At 60.9% G+C, this 26,309-nt stretch overlaps 1 protein-coding gene across 3 annotated transcripts in view; it reads right to left on the bottom strand.

Moving 5' to 3' along the window:
* LZTS2 (leucine zipper tumor suppressor 2) overlaps nucleotides 1-19,397 on the bottom strand; it is a 49,709-nt gene extending 30,312 nt beyond the window's left edge. Inside the window, exon 1 of one of the 3 annotated variants that reach the window (XM_084635636.1) lies at nucleotides 19,209-19,397. The gene's annotated coding sequence lies outside the window, so the exon portion shown is untranslated. Of the gene's footprint in view, nucleotides 1-18,086; nucleotides 18,188-19,208 lie in introns of those variants that run through there. The other 2 variants (XM_084635633.1, XM_084635635.1) reach the window with 2 other exon arrangements.
* Nucleotides 19,398-26,309: the final 6,912 nt, after the last annotated feature.

The following is a 26,309-nucleotide window of genomic DNA, read 5'->3' as shown; positions in this document are numbered from 1 at the left end:
CTCAGAGCTCCCCCACCCCAGCAGATCTCCCCAGACCGAGGAAACTGACTAGCTGGGAAACTGACCAGAGATGAGGGTTGAACTCTTTAAAGCCCAGGAGACCGATCTAGACCCAGCCACACTGAAATCAGCGCAACTGGGGTCTCTCATCTACCTTCCACATGGATTTAAAGTCAAACCCGGGCAGCTCTGGGGATAAGACCAAACTCTCCTCCTCGGCTTCGAAAATGGCTGAGGGAAGCACAAAAGGCAAAGAGAAAAGTTGTTCTTTCTCCAGTCGCTCTATTTATTCCGTCAAGTCATAACAGCCAAGAGGCGCCTGCCGCGGCATTGCCTGCCCCTGCGCTGCAAAACCATCAGCAGAGCCAACAGCAGCTCCCAGTGCGGGAGAATCCGAGAAACCAGGCCGCCCCACACCCTCCAAATTCCCCATTCCAACCCCAACCACTCGCTGCTCCGACGCCTTCCTCCGCAGAGGTGCCTTGCTGCGCGCGGGGCAGATCAGCAGATTTGGACTATTTCAGGCCGGAAGGAGCTGGCTGGGGTGTCTGAGCAATGCCACCCCCTCCTGGACGGAATCGGAACTGATCCAATGTGTCATAGGCCCTGTACTGCTGACACCTCAGGGGGATTCTCCTTTAGCTCGAATGGATCAGTAGGATGCCAGCCTTATCCCTGGCCATGATGCCCAGCACACGGAGATTATAATGTTTTTCCTGTCACCTTTCCTCTGCCTGCCAGAGCCCTACAGCCAGCATGGCAAGGGACCCTCCTGGGACTCAGCAGCTTTCCAGAGCCCAGACCCTGGACAACAGTCCCAGACCAATGGCCTGGCCAGAGCGGCCCCCTTCAGCCGGTAGGTAGCTGTGGCCTGCAGGAGCCCGGGGCTGGGCTAGCAGGGGCTGCGGGTCGGGAGTGAGGAGCGCTAGCTCTCTCTTGCTCTCTCGGCTCTGATCAGGTGTGCGTGCAGCCTGGCTGCGTGGACCCCAGCTCCCCCGCCCCCGCCCCAGTGGCATTCAGGGGGGCAGCGACTTGTGCCTCCTACCCCCACGCCCACTGGAGATTCCCCATGGCCTGGCTGCCCCGGCACTCAGCAGAGGGGAGAGGGGAGCGGAGCTGGGTGGGAATCGGCCCTGACAGCATGGCCAGCTCCCACCCGGCCAGCCCCACACACAGGCAGAGCTGGGGACCCTGCTCACCCCCCCCGCCACAGCCCCTTCCCTGAGAGCCGCCAGGCCTGGGCCAGGGAGCCCCAGGTGCAAGAGGGGAGTGGGGGGTGTTAATGGGGTGGGACGGCCCGTGGGGGAACGAGGGAGTGGGGGCAGTGACGGGGGGGCAGGGTCAATGGGGGATGGATGCTCCAGTGCAAGAGTGAAGGGGGAGGGCGTAGGCTGGTGCTGGGGGGGGGATTTCGCAGCCCCCCCCCCCCCCGCCCACGACGCCTGTCCTAGGCCCTGAACCCATTCCTAACTGGGCACACGCATCCCCCACCCCTCGGCCCATGCCAGGAGCCAGTCATGTGACACGCGGCAGCCGAGGGGCCAGCCCCCCCGCCCACACACACACACTCGGCTGCCTGCTCGCACGCTGCCCGGCGGCTGCGGAAGTGCCTGGAGCCAGGGATGCAGCTGGCATGGGGACGGGCCTGGCACCACAGAGCCCAGCACCTCACTGCCACCTCCAATCAATCCGCCCACGCACAGGGAGAGCCACATGGGGCATGCAGGGCCCCCAGCCCCCCGCCAGGCCCCCCACCAGCACCCTCAGTGCCTCCCGCCAGGCCCCCCGCCCCTGCCAGCACCCTCAGTGCCCCCCGCCAGGCCCCCCACCCCTGCCAGCACCCTCAGGGCCCTCCCGCCAGGCCCCCCACCCCTGCCTGCACCCTCAGGGCCCTCCTGCCAGGTCCCCCAGCACCCCTAGTGCCCCCCGCCAGGGACCCCCCACCCCCATCAGCACCCCCAGTGCCCCCCACCAGGGCCCGCAGGCCCCACCACCACCGCCAGTGCCCTCCTGTCCGGGCCCCCAGCCCCCCGCCAGGCCCCCCACCAGCACCCTCAGTGCCTCCCGCCAGGCCCCCCGCCCCTGCCAGCACCCTCAGGGCCCTCCCGCCAGGCCCCCCGCCCCTGCCAGCACCCTCAGGGCCCTCCCGCCAGGCCCCCCGCCCCTGCCAGCACCCTCAGGGCCCTCCCGCCAGGCCCCCCGCCCCTGCCAGCACCCTCAGGGCCCTCCCGCCAGGTTCCCCACCCCTGCCAGCACCCTCAGGGCCCCCCCCAGCCAGGACCCCAGCACCCCTAGTGCCCCCCCGCCAGGGACCCCCCACCCCCATCAGCACCCCCAGTGCCCCCCACCAGGGCCCGCAGGCCCCACCACCACCGCCAGTGCCCTCCTGTCCGGGCCCCCAGCCCCTGCCACCCTGCCAGCACTCCCCCCCCGCCAGAGCCCCCAGCCTCCACCACCCAGCCAACACCCCCACTGCCCCCTCCGCCAGGGTCCGCAACCCCTGCCGGTGCCCCCCCCAGGTCCCCCAGCCCCCACCGCCACCAGCACCCCCAATACCCCCCATCAGGGCCCCAAGCCCCTGCCAGCACCCCCAGTACCTCCCCGCCAGGGTCCCAGACCCCGCCACCCGGCCAGCACCCCTAGTGCCCCCCTGCCAGGCCCCCGGTATCCCCCTGTCCAGACAGACGGACGTCCCTGTGCCCCTGGGACTCCCAGTCGTCCCCAGCTGCTCGGCACCCAGGGCTGTGCAAGGCGATGTGGCACCATCCAGCAGGGGACAGCGCTGCTCATCCACCCCCACCCCGCTGAATTCCTCCAGCCAGCGTTAACCCCGTGTGGGCCGGGCCCAGCCGCTCCGGCCGCTTAACCTGGCCCCGGGCACCACATGGGAACCAGGTGCCAGGAGCGGGAGGAGGCTGGGGAGGCCCCTTCCCTGCTGGCCCTTTCCACCTCAAAGAGCCTGGACCAGAACCTCAGGGGAACCGGGTCGGGGGATCACTGGGGCTGGGGCCGACGTACCAGCCCCCACTGGCCGCTCTGCAATGGGACAGCCCTGGGGCCAGGCTGCAGCCCCACAGCCGGGGGTCCCCCGGGGCAGCAGCCCCAACTCACCAACCACGCTGCCTGCCCATCCGCCCCAGACAGCTCGGATCCAGGCCAGCCAGACCCCAGCCCAGCTCAACGGCCTCCTGCAAGGGGGGAGGCAACACAGGGACCCTGGCCCTACCAATGCCCCTTGGGCACCCGCCCCTGGGGCAGCAAAGTGGGGAGGGGGCCCCAGCCCAGCGCAAGGCAGGGGTTGAAGGTGGGGGGTGCGGGGATCCCCCTTGTCCATCAGCCCGCCCACGAGATCAGCTCACCCCGGTCTCTGCGCTGCTCAGGGTAGGGAGCTTCGCCCAGGGGGGAACTGGGTGCTCACGAGAGACCCCTCACCCTGCTGCCCCCCAGCCCTGGGCTCCCCTGCAGCCAGTAACTCCTGCCCCTCCCCACCCCCCAGCCAAGACAGCAATGTGCCCACGGAGCCACAGCCCAGCCCAGGGGCAACCGTCATCTGCGGAGACCTGAGGGCCAAACCTTCTGGCGAGGACACCTCCGTGGGCCGCCCGTGACCCCCGCCCCATGACCCCACCCCACAACCGCTCAGAGCCCCATGGCCTTCGGCAGCCGGATGGACTCACCCTGCCATGCCCAGGACAGGGTGGGGCCAGAGCCCCTGCTCTTCCTCCTGCCCCCCATGGAAGAGCTTCCCGCGGCACACCTGGCACCAAACCGGGGGGGCACTAGGTCCTGGAGGGGCTGCTCCCTAAACAGCCCCCCTGGGCCTTGCCACCAAGCTGCCAGGGAGAGCCAGCTGTGGTTGGATCCGGTGACCGCCAGCCTGTGAGGACCAGTGCCGAGACCTGCCGCACTCGCTGCACTCGGGAAGGATAGGCTTGAGCTAAGGCAGCAGGCTAGGTTCAGTCCCCGGTTCTGCCACACTCCTAGTGACCCTGCCCTACTCATGCCTCAGTTTCCCCTCTGTAGAACAGGGATCAGTGTCAGGGCATGCCCAGAGGACAGGCCCAGCAGTGCGTGTGAGGCTCAGATATCACCATGCAGGGGCCCAGACAAGGACCTGGATAGACAGACAGACTGGCCAATGACCAGACGAGAGGCAGGAACAACTTCGAGTCCCCACCAACCCAGGCTGGACTCCAACCAGCGGCGGGGCAGATCCAGACCCCCCACGCCCTGGGCCTTCCCCCAGTGCACTGCCTCCCTCACCCACCCGGCAGACCCTGAGGACTGGTGTCACGGGGGGGGGCCCTGACCCAAGGGTTTGGGGGCAGACAGTGGGCAGGGGGCATGCAGGAGGTTCCAGGCCAAGGCGAGACCCAGGCTCCACGCCCGGCGTCCCCCCCTCTGGGGCCTTGCCTTGCAGCTCCCACACCCCATTCTGACGCTGGGACCCCTCCCCGGGCCCTGCCCCGTGGGCATCCCAGGACACGAGCACTGGGGCAGGGCAACAGGCCCTTTCCCTCCTCCGCCCAGCACAATGGAAACTAAAGCTACCTGCCGCCCTGAGCACCCACCTGCCCAGGAGCAGACCCCAGGGGCAGCACGCACCGCCCCGGGCACAGAGATGGAGGCCCCCAGCGCTCTCCCTGCTGCTTGCAACAGCTCCCTCACAAGAGGTAGCATCACAACACTCACCTCGTGCAGCCCGACCCCAGGGCCACGGCCGAGGACACAGGGCCCTGCACACATGCTATTCACACCCTTGGGGGCCACGACACCCCCACACCTCTGATTCCATAGCCCAACGGTCCTGGCACCCCAGGAACAAGCCCCCCCCAACACCTCGGCACCCCGTCAGTAGGCCCATTGCAGAGCTCTGGGCATCAGGAAGCTGGCTGGAGGGATCCTCTCCTTCAGCAAAACATTCGCCCCTGCCCTGGGGTACCCCCCCTGGAAGCTCCAGTGGACTACAATGTTGGGGGGGTCAGGAAGGGCCCTGAGGATGGGGGGAGACTGGTCCCCTGGAGGTGACCACTCACCCTTCCAGCCCAGAACCCCACACAGACCTGGTTGCAAATCCTGGGTAGGATCACGAGGGACAGAGACCTGCATGGCTCAGAATTGGGGGGAGTGAGGTGTCAGAGCCCAGGGCAGGGCTAGCCGGGGGCTGCAGGTCAGGAGTGAGGGGCACCGGCAGAGCTGTGAGGGGGGAGCCCAGGGCGGGGCTAGCCGGGGGCTGAGGGTCAGGAGTGAGGGGCACCGGCAGAGCTGTGAGGGGGGAGCCCAGGGCGGGGCTAGCCGGGGGCTGCGGGTCAGGAGTGAGGGGCACCGGCAGAGCTGTGAGGGGGGAGCCCAGGACAGGGCTAGCCGGGGGCTGCGGGTCAGGAGTGAGGGGCACCGGCAGAGCTGTGAGAGGGGAGCCCAGGGCGGGGCTAGCCGGGGGCTGCGGGTCAGGAGTGAGGGGCACCGGCAGAGCTGTGAGGGGGGAGCCCAGGGCGGGGCTAGCCGGGGGCTGCGGGTCAGGAGTGAGGGGCACCGGCAGAGCTGTGAGGGGGGAGCCCAGGGCGGGGCTAGCCGGGGGCTGAGGGTCAGGAGTGAGGGGCACCGGCAGAGCTGTGAGGGGGGAGCCCAGGGCGGGGCTAGCCGGGGGCTGAGGGTCAGGAGTGAGGGGCACCGGCAGAGCTGTGAGGGGGGAGCCCAGGGCGGGGCTAGCCGGGGGCTGCGGGTCAGGAGTGAGGGGCACCGGCAGAGCTGTGAGGGGGGAGCCCAGGACAGGGCTAGCCGGGGGCTGCGGGTCAGGAGTGAGGGGCACCGGCAGAGCTGTGAGAGGGGAGCCCAGGGCGGGGCTAGCCGGGGGCTGCGGGTCAGGAGTGAGGGGCACCGGCAGAGCTGTGAGGGGGGAGCCCAGGGCGGGGCTAGCCGGGGGCTGCGGGTCAGGAGTGAGGGGCACCGGCAGAGCTGTGAGGGGGGAGCCCCTACCCTATTTCACCAGTTCACGAGCACCGACATTGGCTCCCGACGCCCGGGGGAGCGACGGGGGCTCCTGGCCACACGCTGGCTCCGGGAGGGAGGGATCTACCCGTCGTGCCAAGCCCTCGGCCCCCCTCCCTCCCCTCCACATCACGCACCCAGGGAGCGGTGCTCGGGCAGCCTCGGGCCCGGGCCTTTATTTGATCTTGGCTTCTTTACCCAGCAGCCCCGAGCCCGGGGCAGCCACATGACTCGCCAGCAGCTGCTCCTGGCACCTCGCTGGTGCCGGCTGACAGACCCGCTCTGTGTCCTACAGGGCCTGCGCCATTCGGGCCCGAGCAAACCTCCTCTGACACGTCTCGTCCCAGCCCGGCTGGCCTGGCCTTTCCCCAGCCTCCTTCCAGCCCAGAGCCCCCTTCACAAGTTACGCAAAGGCACCCACCACTGGAACGCTGCCACCTCTGGAGTGGAGCACAGCAGCTGGTTAACAGCCCACCGCCATGTTGCTGAACAGCGCAGGAGAGGACGCAAACTCCCTGCCCCGGGCATTCAGTGCTGGGTGCGGGGAGCTCAGAGATGCCATGGCCACGGGGCCACCCAGGCTCACACCCTTGGAGGGAAGAGCGCCCCCTGCTGAATCACGCTCACAAGGCACCGAGCACCTACATTTCCAGCCGATTTCTGGGACGGTTCGGCTGGATCTGAGACTTCACCCCTCACTCCATGCACACAGGGCTCAGTAGGGGCCTAGGGTCCAGCCCCCACCTGTCTGCTGGTAGGGGCCAGCCTGAACTGCCCCCCTGCTCCACAACAAACCCGTCTCAGCCCCGGCCTGCTGGGACCCACGCTGGGGAGCGGGGAGCTCCCCATGGCTCGTCCAGCCCTCGGCACAGGGGCTTGTCGACTGCCCCAGGAGCCAGCGCTTGGCCTGCAGGGATCACGCTGCACGGGCCACAGCCCTGGGATCCGGGAACAAACAGCCCCACGCCGGGTAGCACCAGCCCTCTGGTCCCACCCTCCTCCCAGTCGCGGGGGCGGGACAGCAGCTTTGTGCCCACTGTCCATGCTGTCCCACAGAGTATGGGGCAGGGTGAGATCAGTCCCCCTCACCCGTCATGACCCCGGGGCACGACTGAGCTCCTAATGGAAGGTCTCAGGGGGTCCTGTCTGGTGCTGTCCAGCCACAGCCCACAGCACTTAACCCTTCCTTAGCCCTGTCACCACACAAGCACTAACCTCCCCATCCTCCCAACCCCCTCCAGGCTACAGATGGGGAAACTGAGGCACAGAGCTGGGCGGTGCCCCAGAGGGAGGCAATGGCAGAGCCAGGATTAGAACCCAGGAATCCTGATGGCCCCCAGACAGCTCTGGAGCAGGGGTTCCCCCTGTTGTACCTTTCCACCCCGATCCCCGTCCTCGAGACAACTCCAGAGTTCCCCAGCCAGCCGCAAGGGGGTCAGCGAATGTCCTGCCGGCCAGTGCTCCCGGCTGCGCTGTGCTAAGGAAACCGCCTCAGGTGGCCCCACGCAGCCGCCGTGCCCCATGCCCACCCAGCGGGGCACCTGGGCACCAGCTGACTGATCCGTTTGGCCCACTCTGGCTCTGGAGTAGCGCCCGCTGGAGGGCCCGTCTAGAGGGGCAGGGGGCAGGCCAAGATTCTGGGGTACCCGTGGGAAGCACGTTCCTCTCGCTGGCAGATTAGCCGTGGGGCGAGCCCTGGCGGCAGGCGGGTGAGGAGGAAAGGGGAGGAAGAAACAGAGCATCTCACAGGATCCCCAACCCAACTGTGCCCAGTCAGTCACCAGCCGCACTCATTGGACCAAGGTCCCCGTCTCCCCACCCGCGACACGCCGACCCCCAGGCCTGCCCCGCTGACGGCAGCAGGAGCCCACGTGGGGCTGGGGATCAGGCCCGACGGGAGCATTGCTCCCCCAGTTCAGCTGGTCGCTTCGTCCCGGGGCTGCAGGGACCCCGGCCGGGAAAGACCCCCGCTCCCTCCTCCTCCGCCCCGGCTGGGGAGCCGGGGCCCACCCGAGTGGGAGCCGCGCGGCTGTTTGTTTCCAGAGGATTACGCGGGTTGAATTGCTGCGGAGGCCAGGCGCCGGGGGAGGAAGCCCTGGGACAAAGGGCTGCTAGTTTCTCCCAGGCTGGCCGCGGCCCTGCCGATTTTCCACCCCACCCAGGAGCTCCTCAAGCGAAACCGTCAGCAACCGAGGCCCCAGGCTGGGGGAGGGGCTGCAAACGCCAGCCGCCCCCCCCACCCCCCCACGCAGGCTGCGACCGCCCATAAGGGCCAGGGGTGGGCAGCGCGTGGAGGGGAGACCCCAGCTGTCCGGCTGGCGGCGCTCCGCCCCCGGTTGGCATCAGGCGAGTCCCTCCTGGGTTGCCGGGGGCCCTCGGTGCCATCCCCAGGGAAGTGGTGCCTGGCACAAGAGGCAGGGTGAGTGCCGGCTTCCCCTCCGGGAAGGGCACCAGGCAGGGTTGGCAGACCCACAGTGAGGATCGTGGCCTGAGGACTCCGGCCTTTTTTCAGGGGGGCTTCCTCTCCCCAGCCCACCGACGGGGGACCCGAAGCTCAGAGGGAGGCGGTTCAGGCCACACGGCAGATCTGGAAAAAGAACCCAGGCATCCTGGCTCCCATTCCCCTGTGCCAGCGTCGGGTTGGGCTCTGTCCTCTGGAGGAGGCTTTCGTCCATCGCCCTAAGGACCTGCCGCACCCCCTGCCCTGACCGTGCCCCCCGCCCCACACACCGGCTGCTCCCTCACTTCTCGGCCTCCCCAGGAGCGGGCCGTGGCTACGGCACCGCAGCCTAATCCAGTTTGGCCCTGCCCGTGTAAACAGGACCAAACTGCAGCAAAGCTGGGTGAAGGAGGAAGGCGTCGCCTTGGTCTTCACTGGGCCAGAGAGTGGGGGTCAGATCCGGTTTCTACCGGGGTTTGGTGCCATCCACGGCTGGAGGCCCTGGGTACGTCGGAGCCTGGCAGAGTTCTCCGGCACCCCCCGGGGGAAGCTGGAAATGGACATTACTCCTGCTCTTTTCCTTGCAGGGAGCCTTCAGAAGGGAAAACATTAGGAACCGCCGGCTGAGGCCGGGCAGGGACGCTGCAGCAGGACCCGAGGCAGACCAGGGGAGGCCGGGGTGCATCCCCCTCCATCAGCTCCCCGAGCCTCCACAGGCCGGCACCAGGCACAACCGAGCCATCCCAGGGCCCAGGAGTCAGGGACACCGCACCGGGGGGAGGTTTCACAGATGGCCAGTGCTGGCCCAAGGGCTTGACCCCAGGCCTCAACATGCTGGGGCCCTGCTCTGTGCCTCGGTTTCCCCATGTGTAAAACGGGGCGCAGGCTAATCTCCCCCAGAGAGGGGTAACGGTGATACACATTGACAGAGGGCTGCGAAGGGGTCACGAGCCCAGACGCCCCAGTGATGGGCATGGTATCAGACCCCGCAGAGCAGAGACATGTTCTTATAAACCTATGTCCTCACAGAACAGCCCCTTGTCAGCCAATCTCAGAGCAGTTTCCAGACAAGGTCAGGACAGTTATCGGCATTTTACATCTGGGGAAACTGAGGCACGGTGCAGTGCAGCGACTTGCCCAAGGTCACGCAGCAGAGCCAGGAACAGAACCCAGTCTCCAGAGTCCTGGGCCAGTGCCCTGATCCACAGGACCCTTCTGCCCCCCAAACATGCCCCCCCCGCAACAGCGGCCAGGCTTGCCATGGGTTGGGGAGACTCAGCAGAGAGCTGGCACCTCGGGACCGGACACAATTCCTCCACATCCCAGCCTGCTCAAATCACACAGGGGACCCCGTCCCACCCCCCCGTCCCACCCCGGGGCTGCTGGGCGGCCCCTCGTGGCATTTCACAGGGGGCAGCACAGGCCACAAAGCACAAGCCACATGGCACAGATGCCACCCCCGCCCACCCACGGCTTCTGCCCAAGGGGGCAGCACCACAGACAGCTCCCTGCTGGGGAAGGTAGGGTCCCTCTGTTCCCGTGCCAAGGCTGCCAGGGGAGTGGGCACAGGGCTGTGCCCAGCCTCCCACGATCAGCTGGCACGTGGCTGGCTTCTCCGCCTGGGCCCCCAGCGCCCCGGGGTGCTGTCCTGCCCTCGGCCGAAGGCACCCGGGCCCTGCCAGCGTAAGGACGGCAGAGGCAGGCCCAAGGCAGAGAAAGGTGCTTTGCCGGCGATCCTGTACCTGATAGCCAAGGCTGGGCAAACAGCCCATCCAGTTCCTGCCACGGGTGGAGCCCCGGAGCCGGCACACTTGCTCAGCTGGTCTGGCACTAAAATAACTGCCAGGCACGGAGAAAAACAAACTTTCCTTAAAGGGGCAGGGACACAGGAGGCCTCCGGGTTGGGCAGGCAGCGGGGCATCGCCTGGCACTGTGCAATCAACAGCCCAGAATTTGAGCTGGGGGCCCAGGAGAGGGGGGGTCTAGGCCCAGCTGTACCACTGGCCTGCTGGGGACTGGTCCCCTCTCTGGTCTGTTTAGCTCGTGCCCCTGGGCCGGCTCTCGTACACACCAAGTGACAGAATGACCCCGCCTAGGGGGTCCCCTGCGCCAGTCTCCCAGCAGCTCCCCCCCCCCGGCAGCAGGGCCCCGGGGTGGGGCTGGAGGACGGGGGGAAGCCCCCCCACCGGCGTTCTGGACATGCAGCAGGGGGCCGTCCCTGTTCAGGGCTGGGGGGAGCCAGCCTCGGCACCCACAGTCGCAGCCCCCACAGAGCCAGGGGGCCCTGAGTACAGCCCCCTCTCAGGGACTGGTCCTGTCCCCCACCCCACAGCGAGAGGCCCCCTCGGGGCACAGCCAGGGCAGTTCTGCTGGGCGGGGGGAGAGGCGGGATTTGATTTCGAACCCCTGGAGCTCCCCTCCAGCACCTCAGTCACTGAGGTGGGCCCGAGCCAGGCCCCAAGCCCAGCACCTGGCAGGCCAGAAACACGCCCAGAAATGAGACGAGCCGCCAGTCACCCCGAGGTCACATCAATTCACCCAACGCCAGCAGAAAAACTCCCCGCCCCCCACAGCCTCCCACTCCTTCCAGGTGAAGGACACCTGGGCCTGGCAGGCTACCCCCCTCCAGCTGATCTGGCCCCAGACGGCTCCCCAGGCCCTGTGCAGACGCCCCCTCTCTGAGTCCCCTCCAACCTGGCCACATGCACCCTGGGGCAGCCCAGGCGAGTAATTAACACCGTCCTGCCAATTCCCGCTGGCCAGGGACACTGCCTCCTGGTCAGAGCACAAAGCCACCAGCTCACCCGTTCCTCCTCCCTCCAACAGCCAAAAGCTCAAGGGCGTGCTGGAAAACCCCCTCCGCACTCCCCCTCCTCCCCACGCAGGACAGAGAGCTCCATTTCCCAGGCTCCGTCTCTCCGCACAGCCCCTCACCCGCCAAGCCAGCACCACGACAAGCACCCTGCGGCTGAGAGCCAGCAAACTCATTTCCCGTGTGATTGGAACCCACGGCTCCAGGGGGAGCCACTTCTCCACTAGCCTCGCTGGGCCTCACGCCCCTTCCCACCAGACATGTTTTCAGTACTTCCCCCCCATGTCCCTGCTGGGCTGCCGGCTGCTCCACAGAACAGCACAGCCACCCTAAGACGCGTGAGCCGGGCACTAACTATCCGGCATGTTACCGCTGGGAAACTCATTCCAACCGGCAGGACCCAATTCGCTCCAATCCATTTCCCAAGGAGCAGAATGTGAGGTTCTGCCTCAATCTACCATACGTGCATTTCCTCTGGCCTACACACCGGCCACCGGGGCACCCGCTCAGCGGCATTGGCAATGCCCAGTGTGCCAAGCACCAGGGTGCTAAATGCTGCTCCATGAGCCAGGTGGATCAAACCTCGTCCAGAGCAGCTTTAAAGGGACACCAGCGGGAGAAGGCAAAAGTGGAGGAGCCAGTAGTTTATTCAACACCTCTTCCCCTTGATCACACCTACAATCAAGGCCTTGTTGTGGTGAGCTCAGCCCCACGGCATCTATATCTGCCCAGGAGCTCTGGACACACCTGCCGAGCAGCTATTTAAATTCAGGAGGAACACCCCCTCACTCCCCCCCCAAAAAAAGCAGCTGAGCTGATCAACCTGGGGGTTTTCCATCACCCGCTTGGCTGAGCGGCACTTTCAGCAGCCAGGCTCTGCCCTCTGAAAAGCCCCACCCCTTTCTGCACAGAGGCTCCGCCCACACAGACATGCCTGCCCACAGGGGCAGGTGGCAAACTAAGGCCAGTAGGTCCCCACCAAGGCGTAGCTGAACTGCTACAATGGGAGGATTAATTGAGATGCTAAATGACTAACAGCAGAGGAGAAATAAAGCTCCAGGGAACGGCTGCTCCACTCAACAACCTCGTAGAGAAACACACTTGGGCCAGGTTAATGAGACCCATCGCAGGGTCTCCAGGGATCGTAGGAGGGTGGAGGGCATACAGGCCTGGACAGAAGGGACAGTTTAATCCTATTGCGAATAAATCGCAAGCATGAATATGCTCACAGGGGCTAGCAGGGCTGGACAGCAGATACATTTACACAGAAGAGGCTACTCCCTGCTGGCCTTTGAGGGACCCAGGACTAGCAAAGGGGAGAGCTGGTTTTTCCACCAGAAAGCGTAAATATTTCAAGCTAGTTCCCCTGGATACCACTTCCAGTTCCTGCCTTGTGTGGCCTCACCAATCCACCCCCCAGCCTCTGAGAGTGACCTGGAGGGAGCCCTCCTCTGCTAGGGGAAAGCGATAGCTTCCTTTGCCACCGTCCTAGGCACGGGCACCGATTGGGTACAGTTTAGTTAGAAACCAACGTACCCAAGTCAAGGTTTGCTTCACGCTGCCGGGGATAGCCTGTGGGAGTTCCCCCAGCACGTGGTCCGGAGCAGCCCTCCTCTTTGTTAGGGGCACACCCCTGGCTGTAAAACCCCGAGCGTGCTTCTCCATCATGATGTGACCAGTCTCCCCTGGGATCAGGAGTCGGGATTGCCTAACTGAGCTTTTGGGAGCAGAGATTGTCTTTTGTGCTGTTTGTACAGCACCTAGCGCAGCGGGGTCCACTCCTGGCACCACCACCAGACAAATAACAATAGCTGCATTCTTGCGGAGGGGGACTATGACTGGGGCAGTATTATGGAGTTTAGGAGTTTCCCTCTGGCTCCAGGGAAGTTGCCAATGGGGCCATCAGGTAGCTAGGGCCACTGCTTGAAATGGGCATGCGGGGGAACCATTCACAAGTACGCCCCTCTCTGGCCTCATCTTTAACCAAAACCAGAGCGTGTGACCTCCCAAAGCTTCGCAGCTCGCTATAGAAGAACAACGTAGGTAGGAATTATTGCACCTGCCACCAAAATGCAGCCACCTCTGGGTTGTGTAATGTCACACGGCAACACTAGGGACCTGTTTAGATGAGGAAGTGGAAAAGGATCCCCCGGTCCAGTTGAAATTCCACGAGAGACCCAACAGGCCCAGCACCAGCTGGCAGACAGTTGTAGCGCAGTGATGGTCAGCAGAGCAGCAATCTGCAGACACGGCCAGATACCCAGGAGAAGACGCCAGATCCGTGGCCGTCGGGATCTTCCTTCCTCCCTCCCCCTAGAAAGGCTCTGCACGTCTCTAAGGTGCCACAAGTACTCCTTTTCTTTTTTCAGATTAACTTTCATTACTCTGCATTCGTTATTACTTCCTCTGCCTGGAAGCGGGAACTGCCAGCATGTGGGTAAAGGGATTAGAAGGTCACCTAGTTTCACTGGGGCTTCTGTCCCAGCACCTCCTTGGCCTCTGCAGAAATGCTGTTTTGTAACTGGCTCCGCAGTAATTCCTCCTCGGGGAATCACAACAGATGTCCTCCCTCCTAAGCAACCGCCTAATGGGGCTGTGAGATGGTGAAGGGTGATTATAGTTTCCATCTTTCCTCAGTGACACAAGTACACCAGTGTTACAGGACATCTTGAACGTCAGAATGGGGTGGGGAGGAGTTGCGGGGGGGCATCACAGGGGGGGGGGGAAACATCCATCTCTGTAGAACTTTACAGATTCCAAGGCCAGAAGCAACCATTGTGATGATCTAGTCTGACCCCCTGTGTAGCAGAGGCCAGAGATCTGCCCCCAAATAACTCCTACAGCAGATCTTTTAGAAAACATCCACTCTTGGTTCAAAAACGGTTCGTGAGAGAGAACCCATGTCAACCCTTGGTAAATTGCTCCAATGGTTACTCACGCTCACTGTTCAAAATGTCCATCTTATTTCCAGTCGGAATTTGTCTAGCTACAACATTTAGCCACTGGATAGTTTTATACCTTTCTCTGCTATATTGCAGAGCTATATTAGAGATTTCTTCTACCATGTCGGTATTTTATAGACTGTAATCAAATCACCCCTTAGCTGTCTCTTTGTTAAGTTAAATAGATTGAACTCCTTGAGTCTGTCATTATCAGGCAGGTTTTCTCACCCTTTAACCCTTCCCGTGACTCTTCTCTGACCCCTCTCCAACTGATCAACATCCTTCTTGAACTGCAGGGACCAGACCTGGTCACAGGATCCCAGCAGTGGTCACACCAGTGCCAAGTACAGAGGTAAAATAACCTCTCTGCTCCTACCTGAGCTTCCCCTGTTTGTGCATCCCAGGATCGCATTCATTCAGCTGATTATTCACCACGGCCCAAAATCTTTTTCGGCGTCACTGCTTCTCAAGATAGAATCTCTCACCCTATAAGTATGGTCAGCAGTCTTTGTCCCAAGATGTATACATTTACATTTAGCTGCATTAAAATGCATACAGTTTCCTTGCGCCCAGTTTACCAAATGATCTAGAGCGCTCTGATTCAGTGACCTGTCCACTTCATTATTTACCACTCCTCCAAGTTTTGTGTCATCTGCAAACTTTATCAGTGATGATTTTATGTTTTCTCTCAACTCATTGATAAAGATGTTAAATAGTGTAGGACCAAGAACTGACCCCTGCAGGACCCCAACGGAAATGGTCAATGAGGATACCCTGTTGTGTTTTGAGACCTGTCAGTTAGCCAGTTTTTCATGTGCGCTGTGTGAATTTGGAATATTTAAGTGAGTTTCTAGCCCTTATGGCTTCGGAGAAAGCCTTCCAAGCATCCTGATGAACCCTGAGTCTGCAGACAGACAGCTCTCCTCTGCAGCTGCTCAGAAGTTTCTGAAGCAGCAGCAGTGTGAAACTGACAAGACTCTAGTCAGTATCACAACAGGGATTCAGAACCCCAGAGCAGAAGGGAAACTGACAAGAATCATGTCAATTTCATGATGAAACTGCTTGGGAAAGCATTTCCGGGCTCGTTTTTCTTCTCTGCCTAGGGCTACTAGGTGTATTCCTCAGGCTCAGAGGTGCCTGGTCAATGTTCATAACCCTGCTGATCTGAGAATCTACAATCCAAGCATAGGAGCAATGCACACACACGTGTACATACCCCTGACCCTCCACACACACACTGTTTTCTACCTTCAGGTTTTCCAGACAGCTGATGAGATGCCAGTTCTCCCACACAGCACTGATCCTCACTACACCTCCCGCTGCTCCGAGTTTGAATTCCCCACCCAAGCCGCCAGACTTAGAGTCCAAGTTACAACACAAGCAATTAATGTAACAGCCGCCAAACAGTGGGTGTCGTTTTCCCTAGTGAAATTTATGCTGCTGGGAGCAGGGCAGGGACGAGGTTTCCTCTAGGCATCGTCACACGCTCCTGCCAACGAAGCTGAAAGCTGGCCGAGCTGCGTACCCACATCCAGCCCGGGGTACTGTTGTGCATGCCTCAGCGACGTGACCCCGCTGGAGGGAAGGGAGGTGGTGGGGGAAAGAAAGAGACACACACAGGAGAAATGAAAAGGGGAAAGCAGCCAGCCTTCAGAAAGGAATGACAACCTGCTGGAGAAGCTTGTCTGCACAGGAGAAAGTCAGATGAGATCAGCTCACAAGCCCTGCAATAACAAACCACTTGCCATTTCAAGTTGATGCCTATGGCTCCAACGTCACACCAAAACATCCTCCCCAGCTTATCAGAACGCACCAGGGGGGCGTGGGGGAGGCCTGCCTCTCGCTGCATGTGACTTGGATCCCATGTGCATGTTCATACGTGGGAATCCGGTCACGTTTATCCATTCCCATACTGCCCGCCTTACGGGCCTCCCCGAGGTTAATGGCAACCATTCCATTGACCTCAGAGGGCTCTGGATCTGCAGCAATTGGGCAGGGAAGAGGGTGCTTGTTTCCTTGCTGGGCATCAAAGCATGAAGCCAGAGGAAGGACTGTGAGATTTTCCTCCTTCCAGCTGGCATCCTCATGAGCAGGTCACAGCTCCCCTCCGCGCCGGCCTTCCCAATCCAAGAATCACATTACAGATCCCCTCAGACCTTCGAGCTCCGGCCGCAAGCAGGCATATTATGCTGTGCTCAATGAACAGCTCATGGCGCAGCTGGCGTCAGCTTGAAATCCAGCAGCGCACCAATAACCATGCGTTCTCGGGGCAGCCACAGCTAGCCGGAGAGGAGCGGGCTCGCCCTCCCTATTGAGCGGAGGTGAAAGCCAGCTCCTCCAAAACCAGATCAGGGTGTATTTGATGCATCCCCCTACAGATGCTTTTCCCAGCCTTCTCCAGGCACCCTGCCAGCCCCACTCTTGGCATTCTCCCACCGTAACTCCCCAGACGAAGCTTCCGGGCGATGCTCTCCGGAGTGAGACTCTCTGCTCTGGAGGACTGCACTGCAGCCTCGCGTTCCATCCCGGCCGTTACATTCCATCGAGGTACGGAGCGAGAGGGTCCAACCCCTACCCGAGCGAACGGAAGGACTCCAGTCCGGCCCTAAACAACTCGCCCGAGGACCAGGAACTGAGCCCAGATTCTCTGCAGTCCGAATCCAGAGTCTTAACCACAGAACTGCCTTTCACTCTACATCACAAGAGTTTACACAGGGCAGCAAAGGTGACAGGAGAGGCAGCCCTATGGGAAGGGGGCAGAGAAAGAGGACCTCTCCCCGAACATACACACTTGCGCTTTGCCAAACAGGATGGAGATCCATATGCCACAGCAGCTGCCAGCCAGGCCAGCCCCTGCCCAGGCTAGAAGGGCAGGCCAGGGCTGGGGGAGGAGAGGCCTGGCTGGCCCCGGTCAGTCCAGAGCGGGTAGGGGCTGCTTCCGCTGTAAATCACCCTCCTGAGCCCAGCGAGGGGCCAGAGGGAGCGAGACACTTTCCCAGCACTCTGGGAACAGGGCCTCACCACTGGGGATAGGGGACACAGCGCAATCAGGGCAGCAGGGCAGTGCCCCAGTGCGGCCTGCCTGGCGTGGGGTGAACTGTACACTGAGCTTCTGCCCCATGCACCCCATGCCCCCCACTACCTCCTCCCCCCAATACTCAACTATCCTCCACTTCTCCCAACAGTCCCCCCCACTGCCCAGTAACCCCCATAAACACCCCGCTCACCACAGGCCCCAACCCCTCACCCCAACATCTCAGCCTCCAACCCCTCTGCCCCCCAACGTGCCCCATAACTTACCTTCCACCTCCTCACCCCACCCCCCACAGACCTCAGTCACCCCCAACATCCCAGCCTCCAACCCCACTGCCGCCCAACATGCCCCACTGCCCCACAACTCACCTCCCACCTCCTCACCCCCCATGGCCCCAAACCCCACCACCCCCAACATTCCCCATCCCCCCACAACGCATCCCCCAAACCCTCACCCCATTGCCCCCAACAACCTGCCCCATTCACTCCTGACACACTGGACCTCTATATCCCCCACTCACTCCACCAGCCCCCCAACCCCAGCAGCCCAACATTTCCCAGCTCCCCACAGCCACAACTCCCCCAAACTCCTCACCCCCCTGCCCCAACCTCTCCCCACAACTCCCCCAAACTCCTCCCCCCACTGCCCCCAACATCCCCCCACAACTCCCCCCAAAGTCCCTCCCCCGCTGCCCCCAACTCCCCTCAAACTCCTCCCCCCACAACTCCCCCAAACTCCTCCACCCACCGCCCCCAACATCCCCCCACAACTCCCCCCAAACTCCTCCCCCCGCTGCCCCCAACAACTCCCCCAAAGTCCCTCCCCCCGCCCTCCCGACCCACCAGCCCCGGGACCCTCCCGGCCACTCACCGGCGGCCCCCGGCTCCGCGCTCCGCTCCCGTCCCGGGCCAGGGCGGCTCCTCTCGCTCCCATCGCCCGCCCCGCGCTCCCCCGCCGGAGCCCCCAGCGCCAGGCTCCGCCCGGCCGCCTCCACCCCCCTAGAGCCCCCCCAGTGGGGAGGGCACCAACAAGGAGCCGCAGCTGGGGAGGGGCCCGACTCGGGGGGGTCCCTACAGACGGAGCCCGGCCCCAGCGACAGCCTCGCCCCACCCCCAGACTAGCCCCCCCGGGGGGCCTTTAGGTGCAGGAGACCATAGGATCCTGCTATGGGGATGGGGACCCCTAACCCTCCAGATCAGCCCTGCCCTGGGGGCCCTTTAGGGGCGGGAGACCATAGGATCCTGCTATGGGGATGGGGACCCCTAACCCCCCAGATCAGCCCTCCCCTGGGGGCCCTTTAGGGGCAGGAGACCATAGGATCCTGCTATGCCGATGGGGGCCCCCAGGATTTTGTCAGTACCCATTTATTGTGTATATTATGGTAGCACTTAGCCCCACCCCCCAGTCGTGTACCAGGCTGACCCCATTGTGCCAGGTGCTGTACAAAGCTGCCCTGCTGCCCCAGCGGCCTTTCCCCCACCAAGGCGGGCGTCACAGCCCCACGGCATCTGGTCGGACCCTCTTTGCCACATAGGGACCAGGGGCTGGCCTGGAAACACTATCGGGTGGGGCTGAGCTGCACCCGCCCCCGGGAGCAAAGCATGGAGCCAAGGAAGGGAAGAGGAATGCCAAACCCCATGGAAGCTGGACCAGGGTCAGCCATGGACATTTACACCCTGGCTCTCGGGTAAAATGCCCCTGGATCTTTGCCTTGTTCAAAAGGCAGCAGCCCCGTGCACATTGGGGGTCAGTACTCACTGGGAGGGCCGAGTCCTACTGGGTCACCCCTCAGCACAGCACCCCCTAGCCCTACCCTGGGCAGGGGGGTCAGTACTCACCAGGAGGACAAAGCACGCCCAGCAACTCACTGGGGCAAGCACTCTAAGGAAACAACACCCTTGGCTGGGTCACCCACCCTGCCACACAGGGCTCATTCAGAGACAATAGGACCCCCAAGTACCCTCCTGGTCAGCAGCCTCACTCTTGACTCACCACCATGGCTCAGTCTGTCTCCCATCCATACAGTAACCCAGTCTGGGCCTGCTTAGCTTGTGAGAGCTGACAGCCTCCCAGCACAAGGTAGTACCAGGGGCACTCTGGAGCTGCAGGCTTCCCAGTAGGAAAATAAGAGCTTGTCAGGGACTGCTGCCAATCAGACCAAGGCCAGAGCCACATCCACTTTCGGGGGCCGAGGAAGCAAAGCTAACTTGACTAGCTGCGGGGTGCACCAGCGTGTCCTCCCTGACTGCAGCTCCTGGAGCGGGCCAGGTTAACAGGAGGGTGAGGCTGGGTGCGTCATTAATTAACTCGGGTTTCCAGTGGAATTGTCATTCGGCTCTGCCGTTGCACGCTGCACGCAAGGTTGCGTGTGGCTCTGGGGCAGGGAGGGCAGGTGCTGCAGAAGTTTTACCGCCTTGGAACTCTGCTGACTCAGGCCCCAGGTCTTTGCATGTGCAGTGTTCAGCACGATTGGGCCCGGAGTCTGCCTGCGGCCTCTGGGAAGTAGGGCAAGAACAAGACGAGCCTAGGAGATATCAGAATCAATGGCTGGGCCCACGTGGCGGGCTGCTGCAGGAGCGCGGCATATGAAACCCCGGCTGTTTGTGACTCCCGCTGGCTGCGGTGCAAGTGAGCCGGTGCAGTCAGGTACACCGCAGCATTCAGATACGTATGGCCCGTACGCCGTACAGGAAGACCCGTTTTCGGGGCTCTCCCGGGAACCACAGTGGCGAAAGGAAGCAGAACGTGGGGCCACCGGCTGCGCTTGTACCGGCCCCAGCCCCGTCCCCAGCCCTTCTCCTGTCTGGGGTCTGTACAGCCCCGCCGCAGGACGGGGCTGGCGGCTGTACAGCTGCCCCGGAGAGCTGCTGGCGGCCCCATGTTCTGCTCCTTTTGCCACTGCGGTTCCCGGCCGGGAGAGCCCTGTTGTTCAGAGATCAGTATCCGGTGCAGCGGGAGGACAAAGCGTCCCCCGCCCGGTAACATGGGATGGGGAGAGCGCAGGGGCCCCAGGCGGGAAGGAGTTACATGAGGGGTCATGTGGGGAGGTCACGTGCCCCCCCCTTTATGTCCCTCCCATAAGTGGCCTATGCGTACAGGTAGGATAAAAATGTGATAAAAATAACAAGAAGTTACTGCTGTTGGTCTGAGCCTTGAGCACTAATAATATTCAGAATTTATTCCACTCTTTACCAACACCAGAGGGAAACGTCAATCCACACACCACACCTGTGAGATAGATAAGGGCTGACCTGCATGTATTAGTCCTACTGCCCTCTGCTGGACAGAATCAGAACCGCTCACCTGTGTGACACAAGCCCTGTACTGCACACAGCTAATGGAGAGCCTTCACTAGCTCAAGTGCTAGAGACCTGCTCTTTTGGCTGTCTGTTACCTACAGTAGCCATGCTGTGCAGAGCCCCATAAACCGTGAACATGTCCCATTCCCCAAATGCTCATTTGAGTTCAGGAGTGAATCTTGATTCAACCATCTGTGCGATGCTGCTGCGTTCACTCCCCAGAAAGAGTGAACACTTGAGCTCTGCTTCCGAAGAGCCATTTTAAATCCTGACTATTCTCAGAAGGTGAATTTCAAAGTCGACAGTCAGTTGTCACATTCCCACTGGATTTCACAAAACACGTGTCCTGGTTTGCATTTGCGGGCTGGAGACCTTATGTAACTAACCGACGCAGCGTTAAATACAAATCTGTGAATGTTACAATCAAGTCTGTAACTGGACGTGCCGGCTGCTGTGGTGAGTTACCTGAATCACGCGGGATTGTTTGTCTTCGGGATTACTGCTGTGCATTACCCAGTCCGCCCAGTGGGAATGTCAAATCGTATATGCAGTTGTCATATTTGAAATCTGCATTTCACATGGGGGTGGCTGATTACATAAGCCAACATAAACAGCGCGACAGGACTCTGCTGTTGACTCAAAGCCTGGCCTTCAGCAAATTGTTTTGCCTCTTTGTGACTCAGTTTCCTCCATCTAGGAAATGCAAGTAATGGTATCTACCCTTTTTTATCCGGTACTTTGAGATCCATGCAGGAAGAGTGCAAAGTGAGTGGCAAGCGCTGCGATTTGTTATCCCATCATTAACTCACACAATGCAATGAACAAACCTCCGCAATTGGCAATGTGGGACCCATCTGCCAAAATTCTTGGCCAAAAAAATGTGAATCATTTTGAACAATAAATAAATTAAAGAATTTCACAGTCTCTTCACAGACAGTCCACTGATAGGGGAACCAAAAGGTGAAATGAACTGAACAAATGATTTGCTACAAATTAGCCGCACACTCTCAAGTCTGAATTAATTAGAGGGACGGATCCTCAGCTGGTATAAATCCCCAGCGCTGGCTTCGCACCAGCCAGGAACGAATACACTAGCAGGAGTTCAGCTACTTAGAAAGAAACAAATACAAATTCAGGGTTTATTGAAAGTCTTTTTGAAAGCCTCGATCACCTTCCTATCCAGATGCTATTTACAGCTGCTAAAGAACGTAGACAATTTCTATCCCAAGAGAAAGGTAGCCACTGCAGCCAATGCAGGATTAAGGGGGAAAACATACAAAAGTATGTAGCTCACGAAAGCTCATGCTCAAATAAATTGGTTAGTCTCTAAGGTGCCACAAGTCCTCCTTTTCTTTTTGCGAATACAGACTAACACGGCTGTTACTCTGAAATAAGTGAGCCCTGAGGGCCATCAGACCACGCTTTGGGGGAGCGCCCCCAGGAGGCAGATCCATAGCTCCCCGTGGAAGCAGGCCCCACCCTGGGAAAGTTGATCTGTGGGTCTAACAGCAATAGCCTCCCAGCTGATTTGTGGGTAGGGGGCTGGAAAGGAGAGGCAGGAAGATGTAAATAACGGGTAGGTAAAAATAAGAGAGGGGGGAAGTTTGGAACCCTGCTGGGAGCGGAAGGTGTTTGGAGCTGGGGTGCTTTTTCACGGCCACACCAGCTGTGGGAGCGGGGCAGCTGGCTCAGCAGCCAAGAACCAACCCGTTAGTCAGCAAGTTCCCCCCCCCCCCCCCCGAGGTTTTATTCCTGGAGCGGTTTAAGCGACAGCAGTGGGAGAAACCCGGCTTTGCAGGCCACAGCAGCAACGCATCCATTAACAAGCAAACAAACAGGAAAACTCGGTCTGGGTTCTAGCCCAGCCCTGGAAACTGCCAGGCGATGCACAGACCTTCCCCTCCACATGCCCAAGTAACTGTTCCCGCCTCAGGGCCAAGGAAGGGGTTAAGTTAACCCCCCAGTTTGCTGAAGGAAACAAGCCAAGCTTAAGACATGAGCTCCTTGGTGGTTTGGCGTTTCTTTGGGGATGCCCACTAGTTATGCCAATCTGTCCCACAGTAGGGGTGGCCTTGGGGCACTGGGTGGGCAAGGCTAGCCCCTTTCTTTCACTAACATCTCATGAAAAAAGAAAAGAAGGACTTGTGGCACCTTAGAGACTAACCAGCCCTCCTTTTCTGTTTGCGGATACAGACTGGCGCGGCTGCTACGCTGAGACCTGACATCTAATGGCATCCCCTGGCACTGCCAGCTCTCCCTGCCCAAGGCAATCAAAGGGCCTGAGTGGGGCCCATTGCTCCGATGTCTAGAGTTGGGCAGCCTCATGGTCCTTGCTTTCCTCATAGACTCTGGCCTGGCTGTGGAGAAACCTGCCTGGAACTCGGAGGGAGAAGCATGGGTTGCAGGAGGGAGGCGTTTGGAGGCGGAACGGGGCAGTCAGTCTGTGTGCACATGGCTAGAATGCCGGCTGCAGCAGATCTCTGTGATTAGCGGCCTGTGGTACATGAAAGAGGGAGAATGAGCGCCTTCTGCTGCTGCCGTGTAAACTGCTGCAGGTGGAGTTGCTGTTGCCACATAAATTGCTGCTGCTGCTGCTCCACCAGCCACGTCAGGAGGGTCTCGGGCGCCATGCTGCTCATTGGATGGAATCCCACTTCTGGCACCAATGGCAGATCAGCTGGGTCAGCAACAAACAAAACCACAGCAGCCCTTCAGTCTTCCAGGTGTTTGGAGAGCGCTGGGTACCACCAGAGAAGAGAGAACATCTGTCTGTCTGGGTCCCTACATAGCCTCTATTGCTGTCAAGTCTGGGAGTCCATGGCTTCCCCTCACAACATCACTGGGAGGCTGGGGGGATCACTGTCCCCGCTTTATAGATGGGGAAACTGAGGCACAGATAGTTGAACCGGGTCACCCAAGGTGTCTGCAGCAGAGCCAGGCACTGAACCCGGTCTCCAGAATCTCAGCCCCTTGACCACTGCCATCTTGAAATTCCCCCATGAGTCACCCAATCAGGGAGAAGAAATAACACCATGTAACTCAGATGACCAATCACCTAGTGCAAACATCAACGACTGGCTATTGGAAGCCACAGGCCGCCTGCAGCCCAGAGGCTGCGCAATTGTTTCACATAATGAGCCAGCTACAAAGAGCTAAAGCTGAAGGAGCCTGCTGCTTGGAACAGCTGAGCCTGGCAGCTCAGGGGCAGGGGCGGTCTCTTTATGCCGTGTTTGTACAGCGCCTAGCGCAGTGGAGTCCTGGCCCAGGACGAGGGCACCTACCACAACGCACCCAGTAAACAACAACAATACAAACAGCTAGGCTTGGCATCCTGCCAGCCCGCCCCTGCCCTCACCCTGCTCTCTGAGCCTGGGGCCGAGTCTCAGTCAGGAATTAACCCCTGCCTGCCTGGGTGCTTCTGGAAGGAACACAGGAGGGACAGCAGCTCAGCAAAGTGCGTGAGATTGTATTTTGTGACTCCCCAAGCCACAGCCCCTGGCTGCCAGGGGCGGGTTCTGCAGCCCTGCCCACACAGATGCCAACATTTTCATCTCATAGACTCATAGATATTAAGGTCAGAAGGGACCATTATGATCATCTAGTCCGACCTCCTGCACAATGCAGGCCACCGAATCTCACCCACCCACTCCTGGAATAAATCTCTCACCTATGTCTGAGCTATTGAAGTCCTCAAATCCTGGTTTAAAGACTTCAAGGTGCAGAGAATCCTCCAGCAAGTGACCCGTGCCCCATGCTGCAGAGGAAAGCAAAAAAACCCCAGGGCCTCTGCCAATCTGCCCTGGGGAAAAATTCCTTCCCGAGCCCAAATATGGCGATCAGCTGAACCCTGAGCATGTGGGCAAGATTCACCAGCCAGACACCCAGGAAAGAATTCTCTGTAGTAACTCAGATCCCACCCCATCTAACATCCCATCACAGGCCATCGGGCCTATCTGGACCCTCAGAGCAACTTGCCACCCCCCAGCCCAATAGGCCATCAATAAAACCAGCTCCCAAACGAGGGCGTGTCAGTAACCCCCCCACTCCTGCCAGTGCTTAACTTGCAATGAAATGCATGCCAGGGCTCAAGCAATTTTCTTTACATTCATACCTGACGCAGGAAGCCCAGAGTTGCCAGGGCTCCGAACCGCCAGGCCCAGCGGTGCCGGGGCTCCGAACCGCCAGGCCCAGAGGTGCCGGGGCTCCGAACCGCCAGGCCCAGCGGTGCCGGGGCTCCGAACCGCCAGGCCCAGCGGTGCCGGGGCTCCGAACCGCCAGGCCCAGCGGTGCCGGGGCTCCGAACCGCAAGCCCAGCGGTGCCGGGGCTCCGAACCGCAAGCCCAGCGGTGCCGGGGCTACGAACCGCCAGGCCCAGAGGTGCCAGGACTCAGTCCTGGCACAAATTAAGCACTGCCTCCCACCCATGAAGGTGCCTCTGGTCCTGCCAGCGGCTGGAGGTAGGAGAATGACAGTGGAAACGTCCAGCCGTGACAAGCCATGGAGGGGACCTTGTTCCCCAGAGCCGTAGATTCACCCCAGTGCTCATGGCCCAGGAGGCAGCAAAGTAACCCAGAGAGCAGGGCTCAGGACCCAACCCAGCTGCCTGCAGCTGGGAGCACCCCATCCCCTCCCCTCCTCTCCGGTCCATCAGCCGATGGCAAAACAGGCGGGGCCATGAATTACCTTTCTTTCCCCAGGCTCCGCTGCTGATCGTGGGCGCTGACCCAGCAGGGCCCCCCCCGTTCCTCTTCCTTTCCCTCCCTAGAACACCTCAGCAACAGCCTCTGTCCTCCTCCTCTGCCTTATCTGAGGACTTCTCAGGGCAAGGCCAGGCCGGCGCCACGGTCTGCTTCCCTCGGCTGTGCAGGCAGGAACACCGAACGCACCCGGAAAGCAGCAATTAGGCCTGTCCACCCTGTTCTTGGCCTGTCTCCCTAAATAGGGCTCACCCTCAAACTAGGAAGCAGCCAGAGGTTAATAAGAACCCCACATGCCGGGGTGAAGCCGCAGTTGCTCCCAGCACAGGGCTGTTATTAAGGAGAACGCTGGCGAGGAATGCCCAGCCCTCCAGGGCATTTAGAAAGACACCACGGTCTCCATCGCTGTCTTGATTGCAGACACGGGGCAGCAACCGGTTTGTGTAGCTTTAAATGTTCTTTGGGAGAAACTACAATTTCCTGCTTCTACCGCACCCTGGGATTGTTATTTACCATTTGTATTAAAGCAGGGCTCCATGACGCATGGGGCTGTACAGACAGAGCAAGGCACAGTCCCTGCTGGGCTGGTAGTTTAAGCAGACAGTTCAGCTTGTTATCCCCAAATTACAGATGGAGAAACTGAGGCACCAAGCTGAAATGACTTGCCCAAGATCACGCAGAGAGTCTGTGTCAGAGGCAGGAACTGGAGCCAGATCTCCTGGGTCCCAGCTCAGTGTCTTATCCCCCAGGCCAGCCTTCCTCGCTCCGCCTTCAGCCTGCTCATTGATTAGCCTTGCCCACCACCCAGCCAAGGAGCTGATCAGGGCTCAGCAAAAATAACGAACCCATTTATCCAGGCAGCCAAGTCCCACAGCACAAAGTGGCAGTAAAGCAGCTAGAGATGGCCAGTGGGAAACTCCATCTTGGGGGGCAGGGGAACTCCCCACCACTGGAAAGCTGGCACCTCCTGCACCAGCCATCTACCCTTCGCATCCGGAGAGGGAGAGGGCAGGGCAGGGCAGGCTGTCTGCAGCCTGTCTGCCGCTGGCGTAAGTTAGAACTTCTCCTTTGGGCCAGGGCTGGGCAGATCAGGATCG

The sequence above is a fragment of the Lepidochelys olivacea genome (assembly GCF_965140295.1).
Source record: "Lepidochelys olivacea isolate rLepOli2 genome assembly, chromosome: 7".
Classification (NCBI taxonomy): domain Eukaryota; kingdom Metazoa; phylum Chordata; order Testudines; family Cheloniidae; genus Lepidochelys; species Lepidochelys olivacea.
The sequence above is the reverse complement of the archived record's forward strand: the minus strand, read 5'-3'. Positions and strand labels throughout refer to the sequence as shown.